The 12,300-nt window shown below is 40.8% G+C and overlaps 1 protein-coding gene across 33 annotated transcripts in view; it reads right to left on the bottom strand.

Annotated features, from left to right (window-relative positions):
* LOC114796055 (neurexin-1a-like) overlaps nt 1–12,300 on the bottom strand; it is a 252,883-nt gene that overhangs the window by 47,134 nt on the left and 193,449 nt on the right. The gene's annotated exons all lie outside the window — the stretch shown is intronic.

The following is a 12,300-nucleotide window of genomic DNA, read 5'->3' as shown; positions in this document are numbered from 1 at the left end:
GAGAACATTGACCCCAGAATAGTGCAGCTCGTCTGATGTTTTTTTTTTTTTTTTTTTACCGGTCAACGCAAAGAGACTAATCAATACTAATTGACTGTGAGCAAAATTCTCTTCATTGTTTATCTTTGTTCAGCACATTGATTCCCTTTGGCTGCAGAAACACAAAATGCTTTAGTGTTTTAGTTTGCAATGATGATATATGGCTCAAAGACGTGGGCTAATGATTACTTAAAATGCTGCACACCAAAACATCTATGAAGACTACGTCATGTTTTTCTTTTTTTTTTTTTACTCATCAAAAATTTAGCTTTTTGCCAACAGGACACATGGCCATCTGTGTTTCAGAGTTTGCCCTACAGCAAAATGTAGACAAAAAAAATCCTCTACTGAATCAGTAGAACCATTGAGTTCCCGCTAAAATGTAACATGTGTTGAAGAGAACAATGCTTGAGCCCATTTTACTAGCTCTTTTTCTTCATGTCAGCATTATGAAGACAGACGTCTAAGACAGAATAATCTGATCTTTCTGCACCCGGAGAGACGTGGTTTCATGTTTTAAGTGCCTGAATCTAAAATGAATTACCCAGTCAAGCTACGCCACTTGGCAGTACTTCTCCACCCTTATGAGAAGCTATAAAGGGAGCATCTGGTCTGAGACTGGGCACAGCAGCATGGTGAATGTCATTATCCAGTCAGCAGTGCTCTACGCAAATCACGTGCTCTCTCCATCCCAATGCAGCAGCAAGACAACGCCCGATGAACATTTTCCAAAAAGCTGCTTCCAGAACAAAAGTTTCACTGGAACACAATAGTCATAACAGTATGTGACTATAACCACAAACTCACTTACTCATTGTCTACAGCCATTTAAACCAGGGGTCTCAAAGTCATGGCCCTCTGTTTGGTGATATTTTGTGGCTTGCATATATATAAAAATGCTGAAAATCTTATATTTTCCAAAAGTTACTATTCCCTGGTCCAAATGACACTTTACCGCATTTTGTGTGGAAGGTTCCATTTCAAGCAGAGAAACATTTCACAACAACAATGGATCTCATAGCCATCATAGACTTAATACTTCTACCTGTGTTTGAATAATTCATGTTTGACTTAGAGTTGGTTGAAATCAATTTCACCAGTGTTGGATTCAGTGTCAAATACATTGCATTTTGTTTTTCCATCAGTTGAAGGGGCTGATTTGGTCGAAAGTTGACATGTGGATGATTTGTTCTCATAATTCTTCTGCCAATTAACAATCAGATTAACAACCAACACCAATTTTTCATTTGACAATGTCACCAAGGGGAGTGGCCCGCTGCCATCCAACCAGCCTACCCACCATGGTTATCAAGTCACCAGAACATCAGTGTTGGCTACCGCTGAATAAAACCTACATAACTGTATTTTGTATAATAAATACATAACGGTCCCAGCGGAAAATAAACAGTCCGGTATCAGTCGTTTTTTGTTGTGCTCGCTATGCCAGTACTTTCTACCTTACGTAAATGTCATGATATTCATGCAATAATAAGATACATTAACATCCAGCACCAAAAAAAGACTGTTTGTTATTAAACTGTTCATTATCCTCCGTGCAGTTGTTGCTGTAAGTGAAAGCGGAAATGATGCAAAGGAGCAAGGAATAGGCAAGAGAAGCCATGTGCAGAATAACAACCGTTCATGTTCTTCAATATTTCATTCATATTCAGGAGAGTTCACGTTCAGAACAAAAAAAAACACTGAAGTTAAAGAACTGTCAGTTATGATGTTTGAGAAGATTGAGATTTTTTTTTTTTGTGGAATACTTGATGAGCCCAACCTCAGAGACTCTGTCTCCTGTGGCCCCCACCTATTTTGAGTTTGAGACGCCTGATTTAAACCCTATCAGGGTTGCTGCAGCAGAGAGAGCCGCCCAGGACATCGGGCACAAGGTGGGGACTCCTCAAAGGTGGGGTGCACACACCATTCACTCACACACTCACACCTATGGCCAATTTAGAGTCATGCCTTTAGATGATGGGCAGAAACCAGAGTGCTTGGGCGAGACCCAGAGTGAAATGAAGGAGAGCTTGCAAACTGCACAAATACAAAGCCAGAGCTTATATTAAAACACACGACCTTTGACCCACTGTACAAAACAGCCCTGGTCCCTTTGTTAAACATAAAATGAACCAATTTTTTGTACAAACAAAAAATAAAATAAATACATGCATGAGTATGCATGGTATGCAAAAAGATGACCCCACACCCTCACATCAGTAACAACAGGACAGTGATTACATGATGCTATAAAATACAGCGTTGCATTTCAGACAGAAATCGGGTTTTAAAAGTCTGCCTCTGATCGCCATCACTCACATGTTCCTGCGTTCCCCAAATCTAAGTAATGTGAACGATAGCAAGCAACGGAAAAGCCGAGCAGCACAGCCAATGCTGTCAGGTGCTGCAGTGTGTCTCATTTTAAACAGAGCTTCTCAAGGACTCAGACCCAGCAGGACTCTGCTCTACAAAGACACTTGGCAACTACTCCCAAGGACTGTCAAATGCATAAAGACAATTGACTAATTCATAGTTTTATGGCTCCATTAAGGACGGGGGATATTAAAAAATCAGTGGCAGAGGAGAAACCAATTAAAGTGTCACTTTTAATAGCATCCTTCAATGGCCGTCTACATTTCATTAACAAATCTTGCACTTTTAGTCAGAAAACAGGACAAGCATGTTTGTATGTTTCTGAATGCCGTTCTGCGAGACAAGGAACAGGGACTTGGAGACAAAAGCCAGCGAATGTATTCGGGAAGCAGGCACGCAGGATCAGGCTGAAGCTGCCACCCCAGGAGACTCTGTGCTCATAACTCGGACGGACTCAGCCCGGCTGCGTTCATCGCCTCTCCGCGACGTCCTCACAAACACGTCCTCCGTCTTTCAGCTGGCCGCAGAGGACGGTGCACAAATAAGCAGAACAGCGCGTTCGAGGAGCATGCACTGTGTCCTTGGTGCCGGCTCCGGGTGGGAGAGACGTGGCGAACCCAGTCATCCTGCCCAGCCAGTAAAAGCCCGACTCTGGCCAGATAAGTGCAGTACCCCGCTGCACGCCCCCGAGGGAGATCTATATATACTACAGCCGGCGTACGAACACTACGCTGTCATAGAGCACGTTGCCTTGATTAATTGCTCATCTAGCCAGAATAGGGTTTAATTAACTGGTCAAGCTGATCCAAGAGTCCTCTCTACACTATTGTTGTTTTCTCATTTCTTTTAAGCATAGAGCTCCATAGCATGCAATACAATACAACCAAAATGTATAATGTAATGTATTAACTAATGTATTAACAACTCCCCTTTTTAAAAACTAATTAAAACATATCACATTTTGTCTGGACCCCAAACATCCGACAGTATTTCGGTAAAAAGATTGTAAGTCAGTGTCTGAACAATGTCTGATAAAAGCCGTAAATGTAAATGTACTTTGCAAAAACAAAAAATATAGAAGAATAACGCATCATAAGCAATTCACAGAAAGTCAAAGTGTACAGCTAAGTTATAATTCCTGAAGTAGCACGCAGAAGTATGCCAGTGAGGCGATACCATTCACATTTCCTGTACGGGGCTGAACTGGAAATGTAATTGGACCACTGGATTCTGCAAGCTGGGTTAAGATCAATGTTCACATTATCAAGCTTAACTATTATGGTTTCCTTTACCTGTCGCCACCCATTATCCTTTTATTGCCATGGCAATAAAAAGAAAAACTAAATCGTGCAGAAATCAGTCATGACATGATTTGGTTGGTAAAAATTGAATTGAAATTGAAGGGGAACCAGAATCTCACTGCATGTAAAGCCGTGTCCAAGTGAGTTACTGAACTCTGCTCATAGCTTCATTCTTCACTCCCATTATTTATTTATTTTTTTGGTAATTTTCGTAACTCAGACGAAACACCTTTTCCAGTCATATGTCTGCATTTGGCGTGCTTGTAATACGTCACGCCGAGAGAACAGATTTTCACGCACCGCGAGTAATCCATACGATTAAACAAAATGCATTCTGCCTCGAGGCTGTATGTGTGTGTCTTCGTAAAAAAAAAAAAAAAATTTTAACACGCCATTTCACAGAAACTGCTGAATGGACCTGCATAGATTTCAATATACTGTCACCCTGAGGACATGGCTGCGCGATACTGTAATGCGAGTGCGCCTCTTCAGAACGCGGACAAGCGTTCATTCCCATTCAGCTAATTAGAGGAATAAATCCGCCGAATGTGATCAACCGTCGAGCACAGACAGCCGTCAGTGAACACTGCACCGCTCGTGATGTATCGCATTCATGGATGTGTTTTAAATATTGATTCGTTTGTATTCTGCTTCAGGGTCGGACGCAACAAGCGTGAGCACAAATGTTCTTCGTCAAACTGTCACACGCCAAAAAATTAAAATAAATAAAAATGAATTCAGAGTTCATGGACGTGAGCTTTTGCAAGCAGAAGACAGAAGACACTGCACTTATTCCATCAATACTGGGGTCCCTGTCACAGTTCCCCTCAAAGCCTTTCTCCGTGCCATACGTCCGCCTAATATTTTCCTTGTTTGCGTGTCATGCATGTTGACAGCCATTGTGCACCTGTCACATTTCATATTTCACCGTAAGGAGCGGGCCACGCAACATGGCCGCCATCCCTTCAGCCATTCAGAGCGAGGGCTTCACTATGGACGTGGGGAAAATGTGTTTAGCCTTCTCTGTTTCAGAAAGGGCTGGTTTGTATGTCCTGGTTTCTCTGTCACGCACACACACAAAAATAGAAATTCAAACACACCACCGTGCTGCAGGGGCGCTCTTGAAAACCTAAAAACATACAGCCTTGGGTCCTTGCTTCTGTGCTTTGCCTCTCTGTAGTGCTGTATTTCACTGACCTTTTCACACCGGCCACCTAACACAGAGGCCGGCAGCACAGGAGAAGAGGAGAAATGAGTCTTTTTGTCTGGATGTGTTGAAAGGACCCCCTCGTGTTGTGACAGGGATGGGAGCAGAAACTTCGCCTTATCTTTTAATTACCTCTGACAGGCTTCTCTTTTAAAGCAAACCCCATTAATGGACTTACTGCGCTAATGGAATTATTAGTGGCGTAGAAAATGTGCATACTGACTATTTTTACCTTACGTGCTGTGCTGCGCGTGTGCTGTATAAGGAAGAAAAAATGAAACACAGAGGTGTCATTTTGACAGTTAAATTTGTTTTGTTAAATATATATTCAAAGCACTGATTTGACCAAATTCATTGTGTACTGGAATAAAATAATGTTCTTTCTCTTTCTAGAGAGAGATGGATAGACTAAGACAGGCTAATAAAAATCAATACTGTTCAAGCAAGTTGATGGCCTCTTTATGACCCATAGCTCCGTCACCTGCCTGCCATTTACACTCCCACAGCCACCAGCATGAGTGCCTCTATGTGACACTTGACATCCATTCATCGAATTCTCTCAAAGTTTCTGAATTCTATGTCAGCTTAACTGACCAGGATTATGCTCCTTAGTCAAACATGCAGTCGGCATCTTCTAATGCAATCTGCAATATGTGTGTGTGTGTGTGTTACTGCTAATGTACAGGGACCATGTTCTTACAGCATGGCCTGAGAAAGTCCAACGAAAGAGTTTGGATTGATATCAGATTTTTTTCAATCACGCTAGCATGGTCACTGTCAAAAATCACATCATGCATCATTACAGTAATAACGTCTGATCATAAATGTTTCTCTTTAAAAGTGTTCTGTTCAGTTTTTTTTTATTTTATAGTCTTTTGGACATTAAATTAACACAATAATGGGAACCAGCCATGCCGCTGTTAGTAAGAGTTTATTGGCAAATATCAGCCACCTGGCATTGTTTTGTTAGAAGATACTAAATGGTAGAGCAAAGCTGGCTGATGAAGATCCCTCCTCTCCAATCTGCAGCCCTCAGAGAACATTCAGAACGGGCGAGTGTTAGTACAAGGGGGAGCTCGCGTGGAGCTTATTTCAAAATCAAGTCCGCCAGCTAAAGTGCCTAATTATGTGTGAAGTCGGCTTGAAATTGTTTCCACCGCTAGGAGAGTCCATCAAGTGGCTTTCTGCTGCAGAGATTCATCAAATACCTCCAGTTAATAAATCATCAAGTCACTGCGCAACGGCGCCTAAAGAAAGAGCCACAGCCAGAAAGAGAAAGAGGCTGCGGTGTGATTCTGAAAAACGTGTCTGAAGAGCCCAATGTCCAGCCGAGAATCAATCACCTGATCAGACATTTATAGAAGCAGCTCATCTATATACGCATGAAAACGGTCTAGCAATTTTCAAAAACAAGAAGCATTTGAAACCATCATCCCTACTCCGGCTCGCTTTGCACCACAGAACGATGAGCTGCAGGACTGTTTCAATGCCACGTGATCATATTTCGCATAAGTTTATGAATCTAGGTAAATGTATCTTCTGAAGAGATTACCTTTTTTTAAATGGAAAACATGGAGAGAAGAGCTGCTGAGCGAAGGGGTTCCATCGGGGGGAACTTGAGGAACTGGCACTCATAATAAGCATTGGCAACCTGACTCAGCACACAAAGGCACCATTTTTACCCCCATTCTCCACACTTTTTTTTTGAGACGCCCATCATCTTCCATTTCCTCCTGCTTTACTGCGTCTTAGAGATTGTTACCTAATTAACAGTTTCCATGCCATTTTAGGGACAAAGCGGTACATTTTTATTTTTTTAAATATCTAATATAACAGAATGGCACCTTCTCTAGCATATTTACATTTTTTACATTTACGGCATTTGGCAGACGCCCTTATCCAGAGCGACTTACAACGTGCTTAAGTTACCATCGATGAAGAGATCAATTCCGGATCACTAGGACCCCAACTATGAATACATCTATTTTATTCACTCTGTTGTAGATTCTGTACTCAAAGTTCGACAACAAGAAAATTACAATTTAATCTAAATATTCTTTAAAGAGGAAGGTCTTGAGCTGTCGTTTGAAGGTGCTCAGTGACTGAGCTGTTCTGACCTCGAGGGGAAGTTCATTCCACCACCGAGGGGCCAAGACGGAGAAGAGTCTAGATGAATGTTTTCCTTTTACCTTCAGAGATGGAGGGACCAGGCGAGCAGTACTGGAGGCTCGGAGTATACGAGGTGCAGTGTGAGGTATAATAAGGGCTGTGAGGTAGGATGGTGCTACTCCATGTTTGGCTTTGTAGGCCAGCATCAGTATTTTGAACCTGATGCGTGCAGCTACTGGGAGCCAGTGGAGGGAGCGTAGCAGAGGGGTGGTGTGGGAGAATTTGGGAAGGTTGAAGATTAGTCGTGCTGCTGCATTTTGTAGTAGTTGTAGAGGTCGGATGGTGCATAGTGGTAGACCAGCTTTAAAAAAAAAAAAAAGTCCTTCAAAAAGTAATGTTATGTGACATCTTATAGTGTTCATTTGACATAATGAACATAATGCAGTTGAAATACACCCTTTGCATCCAGTTTGAATGGAGAGACCTTGTCACAATGAACTGAATGGCATAATGGCAAGAGTGGATCAAAAGTCAATAAGCGAACTCTCGACAAAGTAATTTTGCCTGGTGCCCTTTTCAACCCCATTGGCTGCAGCAGATGTGCAATGATTTATTCATTATCTAATTTGCTGCTCACTATGAAATATTAACAAACGCTATCTTTCATGTATTATTTTGATTGCTCGGATCAATCAGTGCGCAATGCAAGTGCAGGCGACACACTGATAGAGGGATCAATATTGCAAAATAATGTCACATGCTGGAGGACTAATGCTATATAATTATAGTCAGAATTGAGACAGACAGTTTATACCAAACTTTAAAAGAGGTGGACTTGGAAATGGGCATGAAATCTTAAGAGAAGGTTAGAAATGGCCTCACACTTCTAGCAAGACAATAAGACAGAAAATAATAAAATGTTTCACATGTTGCTTTCGACGTAAGAAGAACAATGACGCTAATGTCTCTTTTCAATCAGTCTAAATGGAGCTCAACGGAAACTTTATTCCACTGCATCAAATCACCTACCAACCAGTCTGTACAATAAATGACTTGCTTATTTCACCTTTATCATTGATTTACTCTGAATGCCACTGTTTAAACTGAAACATTTTCGGGTAAATGAGAATGCATGAACATCTTTTGGAGACTTTGTTGTGTAGAGTAGCTGATTGTTCTGAAGTCAATAGATTATGAAGCCTGCAGTTATGGGACATGAACTGTTGGGAATCAGTGGGAAGAAGGATGGGAGAAAGTGCTTTTTGATATGATGCATTGCTCCTTTCTCACATTGTTGAACCAAAAAGCGCAATTAGAGCAGATTCTGTGAGTTATTACAACATGAATACCATGTAGCATGTATGGCCGTGGCAGCTGAAACACCCTCTGCTGCACCTTTTATTGTAACTGAGTTTATGCCATTTCCCACTTTGGATCCTGGGAGTCAGATCTCCGAGAAAAGTAAAAAGAGTCAGCCGTGCTGACAGCAGAGCTGTTTATAGTTATTGGAAGCAGTGGTGGGAGAGCTCTCCTAAAGTCTCCTGTCATCTCCACAGTCAGAAAGGCATTTATATCCAGACTGTTGGAACTGCACCAGGGTGCGAGCTGTTCCAGTTCCTGCCTGTATGCAGACTCATCACTGTTACGTATGAGACCAATGAGAATCGTGTTGTCTGCAAATGTGGCCGTGTGGTGCACTGATGTGGATAGAACCCAGGCCTCAGACAACTCAGACAATTCATTTTGTGAGAGCTGGCAAATCATTATTTGAAAGCAGTGTTTGTAATGGTGGTAGTAGCCTAGTGGGTAACACACTCGCCTATGAACCAGAAGACCCGGGTTCAAACCCCTCTTACTACCATTGTGTCCCTGAGCAAGACACTTAACCCTAAGTTGCTCCAGGGAGACTGTCCCTGTAACTACTGATTGTAAGTCGCTCTGGATAAGGGTGTCTGATAAATGCTGTAAATGTAAATGTAATGGTCCCACAATGAAAGACACTAGCCCTGCGTGGCTTAGTTCCACCAAACTTGATTCAACTCAATAACTATATTGAGTTGACTCAGGTATGTTAAAACCAAGAAACATTCAGGAGACAAATGCCGTGGTGCTTGCACCAGTTTATCAATTGTCCTCTTGAGCATATGCAATAGGTAAGCTCAGAAGCTGAGAAAAGAGGAGGAGAGACAAACACAATCAGGTCAAGTTCGGTGTCCTTTGACAACACTTATATTGCAGATGTGACTTTGAAGAGATGACTGATGTGAAGCATATATGGCAGACTGCATTTTGGTTTAATTAAAATAAACAAAAACCCAACAAATTTTGTTTTGTTCAGGTCACGGCTGCCGTTCCACCACCAGTCCCGCAGGGGGCGCACAACCACACCCAGAAGATTAAACACAGGTCAACAATCATTGTCAGTTAATTTGACATTGTAAGACGTTTTTCCTGGTTGACCAATACCTGACACCTACTGTTTCGCAACCTCTTTGGATTGTCCTAACTGTTCTCGTTCTTCTCCCAATGACCTCAACCCTTGGCCCGTCCAAGTCTCGCCCAAGTCTCTGATTCTTCTCTTGCTCCCGGTATTGATCATTTCAACCTGCCGCCTCTACAGTCAGTGACCTTCCATTACACCAGCTCTCCGGCGATCCCCATCCTCACGTTCTGGCTACCATCCTTCCCTCCGTGGAAGTCCCAGCATGCCACCGAGCCAGTTGCTTGTGCCCTCCTTTCGAGGCCCAAGCAGCGCTGCAGCCCAGGGGCGGCCCACGCACTGTAAGTCCCAGTCCTAGTACTTCTTCCCTGACGTCCCACACTGCCGCTAATGAGCCGCCAATCCAGCCTTGTGGCAGTTCAGGTATTTGGACAGCTGCTGGCTGTCAATTTATCTTTCATTCGTTTGAATGAGTTGCGATCCCCCGCACTCTCTCTCATTATCCCAAAGAGGAGAATCTTAACACAAGATATTTTTCATAATAATGATTAAAACTCAAATTACTTTCATTTTGGTGACTTAACTGTTAGAAATGCACTTACATGAACACGGGTGAGAGAGAAGAGGCTCATGAAAATGAAACGCTGTAGAATAAAGACCAAGTGATTCAGGAAAACTGACATTCAGGCCTAATTTACTCTCAATTGTATTGATGTGAATGCAGCATCTTACAGATTCATTTAAAATAATTCTATGAATTGAAAAGCTTTTCTGCTCTTTTGTTAAAGTTACTCTGGCAGCATGGATTTATAGAATGTAGCCTTAATAGGGCAGTGGTTATATTCTGAATATGCAAAATCAAGAAGGAAACCATTGGGGACATATTTTGCAGAAAAGTGGAAAAATACAAGCTTTTTAATATTTTCACCTAGCTTTACCTTCATCTTTTTTTACATATAGATGTAATAGACATATTACATATATACATTGTAAAATGCAGAAGAAGTTTTAAATAATACACAGTATATCAAAATAGAAAGAGTAAGAATCCAGTAGCTGGTGTAACATTTTTTTTTTTACATTTTTGTAGAATTTGTGTAAATGATGTAGAGGTGTGTAAAGGATGTGCTGAAATATTCATCCCAATAAATAATCTTGACAATGTTAACTTAAACTAAAACAGAGGTTCTTTATCTCGGCCAAGCTAGATGCTTCCAGGCAAACCTTTAGTTTTTGAGCTCTTGGAATAAAATGGACAAAGGAAATTATTCAACAAAACCCAGAGAATTAGTTTCAAATACTTAAGCCAAGCTTAAAAATGACCACCATCAATCAAGGGGTTTTAGGAAACACGCAATTTGGCGAAGTTCTTTTCTAAGATCAAAATGTTTTTCTGCTTATCTTGCTTTCCATTTCATGTAACAACATATTTTTATTGAAATATTTGACAGGACATATATAGCTAGATTTCATCCATGGGTGTTGGGTTTCATTAAACATCTACGCCTCTCTGTCTGTCTCCGGTCTCTTCTTTTCCTCTGGGAGTGACGGAGAAGAATGCTCTCAAGTTCTCAATCCTCATCTAAAAGCCCGTGTCCCATGCAGATGTGTAGCATTCCAATTTGAAACACTGGCACCACCCACTGTGCGTTCCATATCCCAGTAACCAAATGCATGCAAATACCACTTTGCGTCACAATATTTCTGCACGCACCAAATGTATCCCCATTTACATGCTTGCCTTGCCCTGCTGAGTTCCTTATATAATTCTACATCAAATATGCACAACAGCATTGTCTAAAGCTTGTTCCAATTCATGAGTAACTTTAAAAATACATATTAGTGGTCTGTTGCCAAATAGTTCCTAAAAAACATAGAATACAGGTTCCAAAAGCTAATAAACTTATATTGCTATATTTTACGTATAAACTATTAACATTAACATACTCTATATAATAGGTATTTAGGTATGTAGTAGAGAATTATTACTTAATTTTTTTTATAGTAGTAATTAAAATGCCAATTTATATCTCAAAAGAATCAATGATGGAACTGGGTAACAATAAAATACGTGCTGTGGAGTAACAGCAAGTACGGCGAACTCTAAGATTAACAGTTCCACAAATGAAAAAGAAAACTAAAGAATTCAGAGCTTCTCATTGTTCAAAAATAAAACAGATTCATTCATAAATGACCACTAAATTATTATTATTAGAATACTAATGTAGTGGTTTGAATATTTTCTCTTAAATAATATAATGTGGCAAATCTTTCTAGTGGAATGGATGACAAGGATCACGTATTGTAAATTTTTTTTGTCGAACAGTAACAGCATGCAACTGTGTAATTGCTTTTGACACATTTGCGTCCACCACTGCTAACAGGAAAAACGAATCAGAATAAAGACTACTAAAACAAACCACATTAAATAACCATGGATTCCCCATCTTAAATCTCCATCTATTTTACATCTGAGACATACACCATGTAACTAGATGTTATGCTAATATCTCATCAAGTAGAAATTAAAGAGTGCATATGTTGTGCATTACATATACAGAAATATCCTGTCATCCACAACAAGATACGATAAAGCGTGAAATGAGACTGGAAAATTATCTTTGCATCAAAAATATTACAATAAAGAAGTCAAATCTCATAGTCTACATGTATTTATATGAATTTCCTCAAAAAACAAAACAAAACAACATTAGTGTGGTGCCTGACAGCAGCACTCTTGTATGGATTTGAAATCCGCATGGCCCCATTCTGCACCCACTCTCCGCCAGACCGCCAGAGCCCTGAGGACCTTCTACATGTACCCATCGCTC

The sequence above is a fragment of the Denticeps clupeoides genome, chromosome 8 (genome assembly GCF_900700375.1).
Source record: "Denticeps clupeoides chromosome 8, fDenClu1.1, whole genome shotgun sequence".
In the NCBI taxonomy this organism is placed as follows: Eukaryota; Metazoa; Chordata; class Actinopteri; order Clupeiformes; family Denticipitidae; genus Denticeps; species Denticeps clupeoides.
This window is presented reverse-complemented; position numbering and strand designations above follow the sequence as displayed.